This window comes from Pseudophryne corroboree, chromosome 1, assembly GCF_028390025.1.
Source record: "Pseudophryne corroboree isolate aPseCor3 chromosome 1, aPseCor3.hap2, whole genome shotgun sequence".
NCBI classification, from domain to species: Eukaryota; Metazoa; Chordata; class Amphibia; order Anura; family Myobatrachidae; genus Pseudophryne; species Pseudophryne corroboree.
The window spans coordinates 692,580,953-692,594,890 of record NC_086444.1 but is presented as its reverse complement, the minus strand read 5'-3'; positions in this window follow the sequence as shown (position 1 = coordinate 692,594,890).

The window sequence follows — 13,938 nt, the reverse complement described above, 5'->3', positions numbered from 1 at the left end:
CCCTTTCAGTGCGTGGTCGGGTTTCCGTTTTATTATTTTGCCAAGTACGTGGATTATACAAAGAACAGAAGGTACACTGGATTATGTGAGTATAATTTTTTTTCACAGGTACCCCTAGGATTCTACATGGAGAAGAGGACCGAGCCTCGTGGGAACATAGGTAAGTATGTGTGTATGTTGGTGTGCATGTATGTAATAAAGTTGTACTGTCACCGTGTGTGTGTCCTGTTTTTTGGGGGGTATTTTTTTAGTAGCAGTACTACAGGTACCAGCGGGCCCGGTTTTCCACGGCATGCTGGTACTTGTGGTTCTCCAAGTACCAGCTTGCGGGGGAGGCTTGCTGGGACTTGTAGTACTGCTACTAAAAACAATATTCACATTTTGTAAACAAGGCTATCAGCCCCCCATCCGCCGCCCTTGGATGGGGGGGACAGCCTCGGGCTTCACCCCTGGCCCTTGGGTGGCTGAAGGGGGGGGACCCCTTGATTGAAGGGGTCCCCACTCCTCCAGGGTACCCCGGCCAGGGGTGACTAGTTGGGGTTTTAATGGCACGGCCGCAGGGACCGATATCAAAGTGTCCCCCGGCTGTGGCATTATCTCCCCAGCTAGTGGAGCCCGGTGCTGGTTTCAAAAATACGGGGGACCCCTACGCTTTTTGTCCCCCGTATTTTTGGAACCAGGACCAGGCGCAGAGCCCGGTGCTGGTTGATTAAATATGGGGGAACCCCTGTCATTTTTTCCCCCCATATTTTTTCAACCAGGACCGGCTCAAAGAGCCCGAGGCTGGTTATGCTTAGGAGGGGGGACCCCACGCAATTTTTTCTAACTTTTTTAAGACTTTAATGAAATTTTTAAGGTACACAATGAAGCCCGGCACGGATCTCACAGATCCGGCCGGGATTCCTTGTGTTTTGTCAGGCAGTGTTTTACTCATCACTCCCGTAAAAACACTGCCTGATATTACGAATCACATCGACATCGGAAAAAACGAATGTGCAAAACTCGGCAGCTTAGTGAATGACCGTATCAGGATTCAAAAAGTTGCAGTAAAATGCACCCGATACCATTCGAGATCAAACACCCTTCAAAACGGCAAAAACACGAATATTAGTAAATAAACCCCATGGTCTTTTTTTCCTGATATTGCAACGGTTTTTAGATGGACTGTCCATTCCCATCTTATAATGTGAAGTGCCCGTGATTAGATAAAGAAGAATACTTGGTTTATAAAACTGTACTTTTTTTTGTCTACCCATATAGAGGCTCATTCAGGTGAGGTTGTTCTTGCTGATGCTATTGCTATCTTTTGCTGCACCCAATTGCGATTATATAATAATACAGGCAGAAGGTAACCTGTGCATAGGGACGCCTACTGCAGTCGCATCATTTCTGTCCAACAGCTTATAACTGCTGATACATCTGTACTATTGTCGCAAATCGGAACATGTCGCAGAGTGACTCTGAAGACAGAAAATGGCATCTGAACGGCCATGACACGTCTGCATTTACCCGCCTACTCCCTGTTCCCCACCCCCAAACACTCACTTCCCCCCCTCAAGATCCATAAATATAGGGTCATAAAAAAATTACATAAAATATAGGGGCGTAAAATAATTCTGACGCACAGTAGTCTCCATTATTCAAAATTACACCACACAGTAGTACCACTTATATACATTATGCCAGGTAGTGCCCCTTATATACATTACGCCAGATACAGCCCTCTTTTACATATTGCACCAGGTAGAGCCAGTCACACATTATTCCAGGTAGAGCACCCTTTTACACTTTGCGCCAGGTACAGCACCCTTTTACACATGCCACTTCCCCCAGCAGGGGGAAGCACCAAAAATATAGGGGCCACAGAATAGTACCAATTCACATTACACTGCACAGTAGTTTCCGTCAGTCACATTATACCACACAGTAGTGTCCGTTAGTCACATTACACCGCATAGTAGTGTACATCAGTCACATTACACCACACAGAGTAGTGTTCGCTAGTCACATTACACTGCATAGTAGTGTCCGTCAGTCACATTACACTGCCGGCGGTCGGGCTCCCGGCGACCAGCATACCGGCGCCGGAATCCCGACCGCCGGCATACCATCAGCTGGGTGAGCGCAGATGAGCCCCTTGCGGGCACGGTTGCGTTCTAAGCGCGCCACGCTATCTATTCTCCCTCCAGGGGGGTCGTGGACCCCCAAGAGGGAGAAAAGATGTCGGTATGCGCGGGCGGGATTCTGGCGCCGGTATAGTGGTCACCAGGAGCCCGACCGCCGGCAACCTGAAGACCACCCATGCCAGAGACACTTGGATTGTAGTACAGCTGCACAGATTTAGTGAGTATTACCAATACACCAGGTGTCTTGGCTATACCGGATTGGGGCTGTATTGCGCATAAAGCAGAGGTGTCCAAATTGCCCATATACAGGAAGTGCCAAAACATAAGTCAGTATCAAATAACCATTGACTGTTACAGCTTTAATACACATGATGAGAAATCTACTGTAAGGAAGTTATCTGTCATTGTCAATGTAATTTCAACTGATTTCATATTATAGCTCTGTAACACGAACAGTATATGACTATAAATCCAGTTACTGTGAACTGTTCACCCGATAGCTACCAGTAACCAGCAGCGGGCACTCACCTTGGATAGGAGCAGACAGCAGAAGCACAGCGCCAGCGGAGCTCCCATCTTCTTCCTGGCCGCATTACCCATTCCGCCCTCCTCCTCCTCGGCTCTGTCTGCTTCAAGTCCGGCTCTGTGAGACAGCTCTGAGTCCCACTGCATGAATGGAGTGCCCTCAGCAGTCTGGTGCTCAACGCAGACGCCAGGGGCGTAGCTATATCTTTGGAGGCTCCATAGCACAAACCCCACAGGGCCCCCTCCCCCCTCAGAGCAAATCCCCTCCCCAATACTACTTAAAGCTCAATCCCCATCACCCATCAGCAGACCACTTTTGACTCAACTGCCCTCCCTCCCCTTCCCCCGGAAGACAGAGCGGATGGAGCCACTAGGCGCGCATCTGCAGAGTCCCGTTGGCTGCTGTTTTATTTATGTGCAGTGCAGGCATCTCTGCTCTCCCAGGCTTACCCAGTCTTTCCTCACTGACTGAAACAGGGAGGATGCATGGCCATTGTCTGGGGATGTTCCTGTAGGCTCAGCCACGCCTCCTCCCAGCCAGAGCCGACCCTAACATATTTGATGCCCTAGGCAAGATTTTTGTTGGTGGCCCCTAGCAGATAATCCCATCACCAAGCTTAGTGTTATTATACTTCTGCCGGGTACGGGACCCTGCATTGCGGCAGGTGCTGGTGCAATGCACCAGCTGCATCACCACTAGTCCTGATCCATCACCCCTCTCCTAGCACAGCACCCATCACCCATGATAAAGCTAAATATTTATCGTATATAATACTCTTTATGAGGTCTAAGAACACTGTACGCTATTTATGTATGAAGTACCGTAAGGGTATGCTAGTTGCGTAACAATCGCTTTGCCGTGATCGAGACGCTCAAGCGTCACGTTCACTCACGGCCAAGAGATCACAGGCAGGCACGTTACTGGCTGTTAACTAAAGTAATGATTCGCTATAGCGTAGCGAACGCTCGGGACCACGAGGAGATCACTAGCGGAGCTGACGCTCACTATATTAAACCTTTGTATCTAAACCATAAACAGTGTATTGTGCAGTAAAACCTTAGTGTAATATTAGAGAGTAAATGCAACACAGTATAACCTTATTACCTTAAAAGCTGTTTGAGCGTCACCGACGCTCTGAGAATACTTAATACTATAAGAAACACACAGATACCTGGGCTTAGGGTCCAATGCCTAACATATATATTTTGAATGATATACTTGTAAAAGAATTAATACAAATACAAATCATACACTACAACATAACATAGACTAACTAACCAGGTAACTACACAGTAAATACAATACAATTAAGTTTAAGAGAAAAATGAGAGAAAGAGAAGAGAGAGAGAGATATGGCCCGTAATAACAAGAGAGAAACAGTATGATTACGGAGAAAAACTTACGCACAAAGGAAACGATCGCATGCGCCTCGATATCCAGCTCCCGATTATCAGCAATGAGAACCGTTGAAGAGAGAGTGAACTGGATATGGTCGGCCTGCCTATTTATGCCCCACACACAATACAATTCAATGGTCCCTACAATCTCATTGTTCATTGGACACAGGAATTCGGCTTCGCATTATAACAAAAGGTCATAGGTTGATTCATACAGGTGGGCTGTGACTATTTCCAACTGCTCAGGTGGGAGGGAAACTGGGTTTCCCGCCGCATGGGTAATAAAGTGCAAATAAAGTAAATGTTCATAGACTTCTTATGTCCATAACTATTCGCACGAGCGATTGATCTGTTTCAAACCAACACCGGAATATTTCTAATTAAATATTCTTCCGATGGATACTAAACACCACTGTATTACTCCTGTCTGACCCTTCGTATCAAACAAAGAGGGATTTCTCTGTTCATGAACATTCTATATTAACCAAACTTTCAGAATCTATCAAAGGGACCATGATCTACAAAGTACATTATATAGTGAAAATATGTAATGATTGAGTCGCACGCTACGATCGCATAAACTCTACCGTAAATACGCATACCATGCGCCTGCGGGTGCCCGCGACTGTGAGTATGCGCACGTACGGGAGAGCGTACGCATGCGCAGCACGGACCTGTGTGAGGTGCAAATATGGTAGTGTGCATAGAGATATTTTTCTGACTTTGACAGTCCACCCTTTGGCAGTCAATAATAACTGCCACCTTCTAAAACATTTCAAAAGGAGAAAAATATATGTCAGGGGTTAATTCATTTCCATGGTTGGGTAAGGGAGGAGAGAGGAGTAGGTGGGAAGAGGGTATGACCTAGTGAGATAGCAGAAGCATGTGTGTATGAGTCCATGTTTGGGGGGTCATGTATCATCGTGCCGTACGTGTTGTAAATCAAGCTTCGAGGTATTGCGAAGTATACATTTGAATTCCTTCTTATCCCGTGGTACGGGTCTGTGGATGGGCTGTCAAACTTTACCGAGCTCTCTTCGGCTTTGGTTGTAACAAAATGGGGGAGCACATTTTAGTTGATGATACATGAATGGGGGAGATATGTGATTGCTGATATCTGTGCCTGTATTCCCTATCGACTATGTGTGTCATTACCTGAGGGTTGTAGAAATGAAGAAAAGACATAATTACGGTAAATGCGGTGGTATTCTATGTCAGGTAAATGTACAGTCGTCGATTGAGGTTTTGTTCGGTATCAGTTGAAAGTCGTCTTCTTTGCGCTGTTTTGCCCATTAGGTGCGAGCAAAAAGCTTTGTCAATGCCAATAGATTTACAAAAATGTTGGGCTAGCGTGAGTTTAAGAATTCTAGGGAAACTGGGGATCCATGGCAAAGTTCATCAAATGTCCGTATCTAAAGTGGTCAAAACTTCTTCTTTGGTCAATCCGTTGTCTGTATAGTGTCTTGTCAACTTCCTCGTCCAAGGGGGTCTTTTTTTATCTTGGAGAAAAACAGAAAAACAGGTGAAAGAAACGGACCGTAGAAATCGCATTTTCATCACATCATTGTTTCTACATTTGGGTCATAAATCAAGTCCAGGTTAATTACAGTTTCCTCACTCCTTAAACTCATTACCCTAGTACGATGATTGCACTTCATTAAAGCCTGACCGCATCTAAATATCAATCCAATCGATATGACAACACCTAAGATACATAGGAGAAACTTCCCAACATCCATTATGACTCCTTGAGCCCAGTCTCCTAAACCAGAAAACCAATTTCGCGGGTTCAACCATGACACCCAACCAGTCAGCTCATTACCTACAGCAGCAAGAGTGAGATTGTGTCTCCTGCGAAATTCCCACTTCAATTGGAGAATATCGTCCATCTTTTGGTCTATGACCTCGACCGGATCCTCGGTGCTATTCGTAATATATGTGCAACATTTCACGCCGTATTGTGTTGCCAGTGTGACACAATATCCGCCTGTCACTGCTGTGAGGTAATTGAGAACCATTCTATGCTGTACCAGTTCTGTTTTGTAAGCCTGAAGTTCTCTTCCAGTATACCTAAACGTGTCATCATACATTTCAGTGATATTATCTAACAAATTTGCGAGCGCCGATATGTATTTATAATTCAGCACTCCTCTAGCGGTGCGGGTGAAATCTAACGCGATTAAGAATTGAATCCCGGTGGATTCACTTATCAGATCAGAGGCCGGATGCTCTGTTTTCTCTATCAGGTGCCTTTTAACAACGTGCTCGTAATGGGTGTGAGTATAAGGAGCTTGGGCACCACGGTGTATGTCTTTCATTTTGTCATGTGATACAGTCATTACTTCAGGCAGTACTTTTCCAATATAACACAATCCTTCTGAGTTTGGGGCAAGCCACTTGTACGCCTTTCTCCCGCATATGAAATATGCATCATCGGGGAGAACATATGGGACGGAGTAGGACATAACCATATTACACACCTTCCATGTGAAATCTCCTAACCCTAATTCTTCCATCTGCTTAGTACACGTATCAGGTTGTACGATATGTGCACAGTATCCTGGTGATACCTCTCCAACTTTAGTAATCCTATTTCCTAAGGTATACCTATACCGGAAAGATTTTCCTCTACTGGCTATGTGGCGTACAAGCTCTGTATCTGTAGGCATTCTATCTGCTCTATGCGAAAAGGTCATGGTGTGGTTACTCCAGGACACTTCCCAATTTCCCGGTTTTCGGGGATTGGAGATGTTGAAACATAATAGGGACCTATCCACATGGTATTGGTGGAGCTTCAAACTAGGAGGGCTGGAGATATTAAACCTCCGGTCCACCGGTCTCCCACCATTTAACTCAAGTACCTCCTCTATCGTTAAAGGAAATGGTACTAGCCCTGATTTGCTATGACCCTGAGGTACTTGAGAGCATACCCAACAATCTGTTTTGTTTAACACATTACCCACTAAGGAGTGATAGTCACTCAATGGATGCCGGTCCATATGGATATTAAAACTGGATTGGCATTTCTTAATGCACCCATCCTCAATGACATTGTTACAGAGCCTACAGATACAGTTTTCTTCAGCTAACAATCCTTCACAATTCCTTCTATGGTCAATGCTATCGGATCGTTTTCTGATACTCGCCTTTGCTTGTTGATTATGTTGTTCTTGGAAAACTACGCCTCCATCTTTATCATCAGAACCCATTCCAGAACCTCTCTCGACCTCCATGGTACTCTCGCCGGAACAGACTGCTCTGGTCAACATCATGGTTAACAGGAAAATCCGGATCACAGTCTCTTGGGGCAAGTCCATCTTATAGGAGGAAACGGAGAAGAATGAGAAGGGGGAAAAAGAAATTTTAGGGAGAGGGGATGGGAAGTGGAGAAAAACAATAAAAGGGAGTGGGAAGTCGACAACAGCTCTTGGTCTTGAGATTTTCACGGCTCAGGTGCCGCCTCAGTCCTCCTGGAACAGACACTCCAGTGATACAACCTCTACCGTCTGTTCCTTATCACGGGACTTCTCTGGATCAGCAACCTTCTTGCAGTGGGATGAATGAACCCAAGTCTTTCTCTCAGCAACCTTCAATGCTGTAGTGCTAGTCAATAAGACCTGGTATGGTCCTTCCCATCTGTCAATAAGGCAACCTGAGCGTAGAAAATTCCGTATCATTACATAATCCCCAGGTTCAATGTCATGACAATTACTATCTGGTAAATCAGGAATCACTACCTTCAGATTATCATTTTGATTCCTCAACTGTTTACTCATGTTAATCAAGTATTTTACAGTTACTTCATTGTTACATTTCAAATCATCCTGAGGGTTAATCATGACATGCGGTTGTCGACCAAACAAGATTTCAAAAGGGGACAGATTAAGAGGGGACCTGGGAGTGGTTCTGATACTGTACAGTACAATGGGTAAAGCTTCTGGCCATGTCAATCCTGTCTCTGCCATCACTTTACTCAATTTATTTTTAATAGTGCTGTTCACTCTTTCGACCTTCGCACTCGTCTGTGGACGGTACGGAGTGTGCAGCTTGCTATCAATTCCCATCAATTTACACATTCCTTGAAAGACATCACCTGTAAAATGGGTACCCCTATCACTTTCGATAATTCTAGGGATACCATATCTACATACAAATTCCTGCACAATTTTCTTCGCAGTAAACATAGCGGTATTTGTGGCCGCCGGAAATGCTTCGACCCAATTTGAGAAAACATCTATACAAAAAAGTACATATTTCAAATTTCGACAAGGGGGTAATTGAATGAAGTCAATCTGTATTACCTGGAAAGGGCCGCCGGCAGGTGGGATATGGGATGGTTCTGTAGGTATTGCCTTTCCAATATTCTTTCTCAAACAGGTAAGGCACGACGTTGCTCTTTTACTCGCATGAGAGGAGAATCCTGGGGCGCACCAATATGCTCTTACCAACTTGCACATCCCTTCCTTGCCTAGATGAGTCAGCCCGTGAGCTGCTTCAGCCAAACATGGAAGATATGCTCTGGGGGCCACTGGTTTACCATGTCCATCCGTCCAGAGTCCTGAGGACTCCTGGCCATATCCCTTTGCCTTCCAGACTGCCTTTTCCTGTGTGGAACACAAATTTTGCATCTCACACAACTTCTGTGTGTTGATGGTATTAAATACCATCAGTTGTGTGGTGTCTGTCTGTCTGGGGGTAGCAGCTGCTAACTTAGCTGCTTCGTCTGCTCGGCTGTTACCAAGCGATACTGGGTCTTGGCTATATGTATGTGCTTTACATTTGATAACAGCCACTCTGTCGGGTTCCTGTATCGCTGTTAGAAGCCTTTTTATGTGAGCTGCATGCGCTACCGGTGTACCAGCTGCCGTCATGACATTTCTGAGGCGCCATAGGGCTCCGAAATCATGGACTACCCCGAATGCGTATCTAGAATCGGTGTAGATATTGGCTGATTTGCCCTTAGCCAATTCACATGCTCTGGTTAGGGCGACCAGTTCAGCAACCTGGGCTGAGTGAGGTGGGCCTAGCGGTTCCGCTTCTATGGTGCCTTGGTCATCTACGACTGCGTATCCAGTACACAAGTCTCCCGAGTCTGACTGTCTATGACAACTACCGTCCGTGTAGAACGTAAGTTCTGCATCTTCCAGTGGGTTGTCACTGATGTCAGGCCTTGCGGTAAAATTTTGGGTCAAATATTCTATACAATCATGAGTATCTTCCTTTGTATTAAATCCTCCTTCCCCAGTACTCTCATCCTCCACCCTTTGGGTCTGTCCAGACACACTTGGGAGATATGTTGCAGGATTTAATGCACTGCATCTCCTTATGGTGATGTTTACGGGGGCCATTAGTGCCAATTCCCATCTTGTAAACCGCGCTGATGAGACGTGCCTGGTTTGGGCAGAATTTAACAAGGCTGACACTGCATGCGGTGTATGAATTGTGAGGTTGTGACCTAGCACGACGTCTTCGCTTTTCGTTACTAGTAATGCTATCGCAGCAACGCTTCGCAAGCATGTGGGGAGGGATCGCGCTACCGTGTCTAGCTGAGCGCTGTAATATGCTACTGGCCTGCTGGCATCACCGTGCTTTTGGGTTAGTACGCCTGCCGCGCAACCAGCACTTTCTGTTCCGTATAGTTCAAAGGGTTTCCCATAGTCCGGCATACCTAATGCTGGTGCCTGCGTTAGGCACTGTTTAAGTCTCTCAAATGCTGCCTCAGACTCGTCTGTATGCGAAATCCGATCAGGTTTGTTTGAGGAGACCATTTCCTGCAAAGGTAACGCTAACATGGAAAACCCTGGGATCCAATTACGGCAATACCCACACATTCCTAAAAATGTTCTGATCTGTTGCTGGGTTTGTGGCAGAGTCATGTCTCTAATTGCTTGAATTCTATCAGCGGTCAGGTGTCTCAGTCCTTGTGTTAAACAGTGTCCCAAATATTTTACCTTAGTTTGGCATAATTGCAACTTGTCTTTGGAAACCTTGTGTCCTGTGTCTGAAAGATGAAACAGGAGCTGTTTCGTATCCTTCAGGGATGCCTCCAATGAATCAGAACACAGTAGTAGATCATCCACGTACTGTATCAATACTGATCCACTCACTGGTTGGAAAGACTGTAAACAATCATGCAAAGCCTGAGAAAATATACTTGGGCTATCTATGAATCCTTGTGGTAATCGAGTCCATGTGTATTGGACTCCTCTGTATGTAAATGCAAACAAATATTGACTGTCAGGGTGCAGAGGTACCGAAAAGAAAGCGGAGCAGAGGTCAATAACAGTGAAAAATTTTGCAGTGGGAGGGATTTGCATTAGGATGACAGCTGGATTTGGCACTACGGGGAACTGACTCTCAACTATTTTGTTAATCCCCCTTAGATCCTGCACTAGCCGGTAACCCCTCCCCCCACTCTTTTTCACAGGGAAGATGGGACTATTAGCAGTGCTGGACGTTCTTACCAGAATGCCCTGTTGTAGCAAGCGCTCTATTACTGGGTAAACTCCTAACTCCACCTCTGGCTTCAGAGGGTACTGTGGGATTTTTGGAGCTATCCTACCATCTTTTACTTGTACAACTACCGGAGCTACGTTTGCCATTAATCCAGTGTCCTGTCCATCTTTAGTCCACAGTGACTCTGGTATCTGAGATGTCATTTCTTCTACTTGGGAGGGAGTCCTATTTGTCATAGTGGTATGTGACATTAATTTTGACGGGGAGTCTAACATGTCTCGTACTTCCTGAGCGTGATTCTCAGGTATGTCCAAGAATACACCTTCAGGAGTACAATAAATGATGCACCCCATTTTACACAGTAAGTCTCTTCCCAGGAGATTGGTCGGTGCCGATGCCGCCAGCAAAAAGGAATGCTTGGTATGTAAAGGCCCTATTGTAATCTCTGCTGGTTTGCTAACAGGGTAATGCTGGACTACTCCTGTTACTCCCACGGCTGGAATTGTCCTACCAGTGGTCCTCATGCCCACTGTCGAATTTATCACTGATTTGGCCGCCCCTGTGTCTACAAGAAAGTTTAATGATTTACCAGCTACATTGATTGCAATTTCTGGTTCACTTCCAAGACTTGCAATCAATTTTACTGGCTGCAGATTACAGGTATGGCCACACCCCTATTGGGTATGGTGACCTCCCTGAATCCCGCTGGCAGCAACTACTTGTGAGGGAGTTAGCTGGGAACTACCAGAGGTTTGCCAATCTCTGTTTGGGGGGTATCTTTTTGTTTCCCCTGCATGTGGCTCATAACTCCGTTTCTGCGGACCTTGCACCCAATGTCGTGTGTCGTGTCGTTGTCTAGGGGGTTGGTATGAGTTTCGTACATTCTTTACTCTACAATCTCGTGCCATGTGTCCCTGTTTATGACAAGAATAACAAGTAACCACACTTGACTTACCCACAGGGTTTGGTGATACAAACAAAGGCTGCCTTGTGGTCAGGGCCTGTATACTTACGGCCATTAACTTATCACTTTGTTGTTCCCTGTGTCTGGTGATGTTCCTATCGTGATCAATAGCAGCCTCTCTCAAAGTAGCCACAGACAGACCTCGCCAACATGGTTGTGTGGTCTGTACCCTAGTCTTCAATGACTCTTTTAAACCATCCATCAGTACCGATACTGCTACTTCTCGATGGTTTATGTTTGTTTTGATGTCCTCTATGCCTGTGTATTTTGCCATTTCTGATAATGCTCTGTGAAAATACTCTGCAGCTGTCTCTGACTCCTTCTGTTTAATGGAGAATATCTTGTTCCATCTGACTACCGCTGGGAAATATTCTTTTAACTGTAAGTTTATTCTTTTTACATTGTCTTTGTTGTACACATCTGTAAGAGGTACATCCTGATCTAATCCGCAATCAGCTAAAAATTGAGTTGCGTCAACATTGGAGGGTAAACATGCTCTCAGCAATATCTGCCAGTCTTTATTGTTGGGCTCTACAGTGTTACCTAAGTCTCTGATGTATTTTTGACTGGCAACTAAATCTTTTCTAGGGTCAGGGAATTCAGACACGATGGTCCTTAATTCCATTCTGGAAAATGGGCTATACATGGCAATGTTCCTCGCAGGGGTGACCCCTGTTGTATCAGTTTTCCCATTTGGAACAGCTATTACCCTAACAGGATTAACTCTAACAACATCACTCTGTGTGGGTTCTACAGCCTGTGGTGAAATGGCTTCAGCATAGTGTATGGTGCCGTACTTACCTGTAGACACGACCTCACCTATCCCTCCGCTAGGGGCCTTTGTTACTAATCTCGTGGGTGGAGCTGTGCCTACTGTGGTCTCTGCTATGGTGGCTGCTAGAGAGAGCGCTGAAATTGTTGCCGATTCGTCTTCTTGATCACACTCCTGAGGAAAGTTCAAAACAGGGTACAACTTGCACGGGTTAATACTTGTATTGGTTAATTGGTTAACATTATCTTTAACATTTACACAGTTGCTAAGTGTTTGTGTGTTACACCTTAGTGCGTCATTCTCCGCAACCAATTTCTCTCCTGATATGTATGGTGGCGGTGGGGCCGTGGCTATCAGTTTTCTGATTGAGCCAGATCCCGCCGCCTGAGCCAATCCTCTCTGTATGTCACCTTCCTGCTGCCACAACTGTAAATAATCGTAATGTTTGATTCGTCTCTTTGTTGATTTAATGAGACATATCCTTCTCCTTAAATTCGTTAACACCTCTGTGCTGAAGCTACCTATTCTTGGGAATTTCTCCCCGTCATGTACTGTCATTCTCTCCCATTCATCACATAAAGCTTCTGTGTGACTTCCGTATTTCTCACACATTACATACCTTGCCGACCCAATTGGTCGGTTCACTGAATCAACCCGAACCGAGGTTGATCGCCCCCTACCTGAACAAGTGGCCCCCATAGTTCCAAGGTGTTGCTTTATTTAACCAACCCTTACGCAAACCAAATGTCCAAAATAGGCTGACGGTGGCGGTTTACCGAGTACCCCACTCACTCGCCCACGCCGACCAATACGACCTGATCACACCGATATGGTGCTGGCGTACTCGACCTAGGGCCCCTGCGACCTGAACCTCTATTTACTGGAACCTGTGAGGGTGCTCCGAAGAACACTTACTCTTTCCAGTAACTATTGGTTGCTGGATAGTTCCTGAGTGAGCAGCGAACTTCCCTTAAAATAAAAAAAAGTTACACAAATCACGTTAGAATGTACAAATAGCGTTTATGACCTTCGTACACAAATAGTACCGGTCAGGTTTACTAATGCACACAATTACGTGCGGTACAATCGTTTAGTACACAAGCAACTAATCTTATGTACTGAGCGACCAGTGGAATCGAAAATTTCGGCTGCGAATTCCTTCAGCCAGAGCTTATATGGCCTATATGGGTGTTGCACCAACCCTTTCTTGGTGTTGTGCCTGTGGACTGTATAGCGGACTTCCTTGTCTGCTGTACCTGAACCTGTTGGTCTGCTATGACCTCCTGGTCTGTTACAGTATGACCTCCTGGTCTGCTACACTCTAATGCTCAAATTGTATATTTAACCAGGGATGCCTCCCTAGCCACCATGTACGTCACTTACACGCATGTACCTCACGAGTACTCGACTTTTCTTGTGGTTCAACCTGTAAAATTGTATACAACACACTCACTCACCACATGTACACTTTTGTTTCTATTTCTGCGCAGAAATGTCTCTTTAGACCAGATGTGTTACAAATTAGGAGAAGGATCTATTAATTTAAATTTGGAATTAAAAAATTTTTGTGCGATTTATCGCCTGGCGTTATTTACCGCGTGGCGCTACTTATCGCTTTGAGAGGAGAGAAAAAAAACTTGTGATTTGAGTTACGTGGGCGTACCCGTACGCTCCGTTGCGTAATATACGCTGCGTGC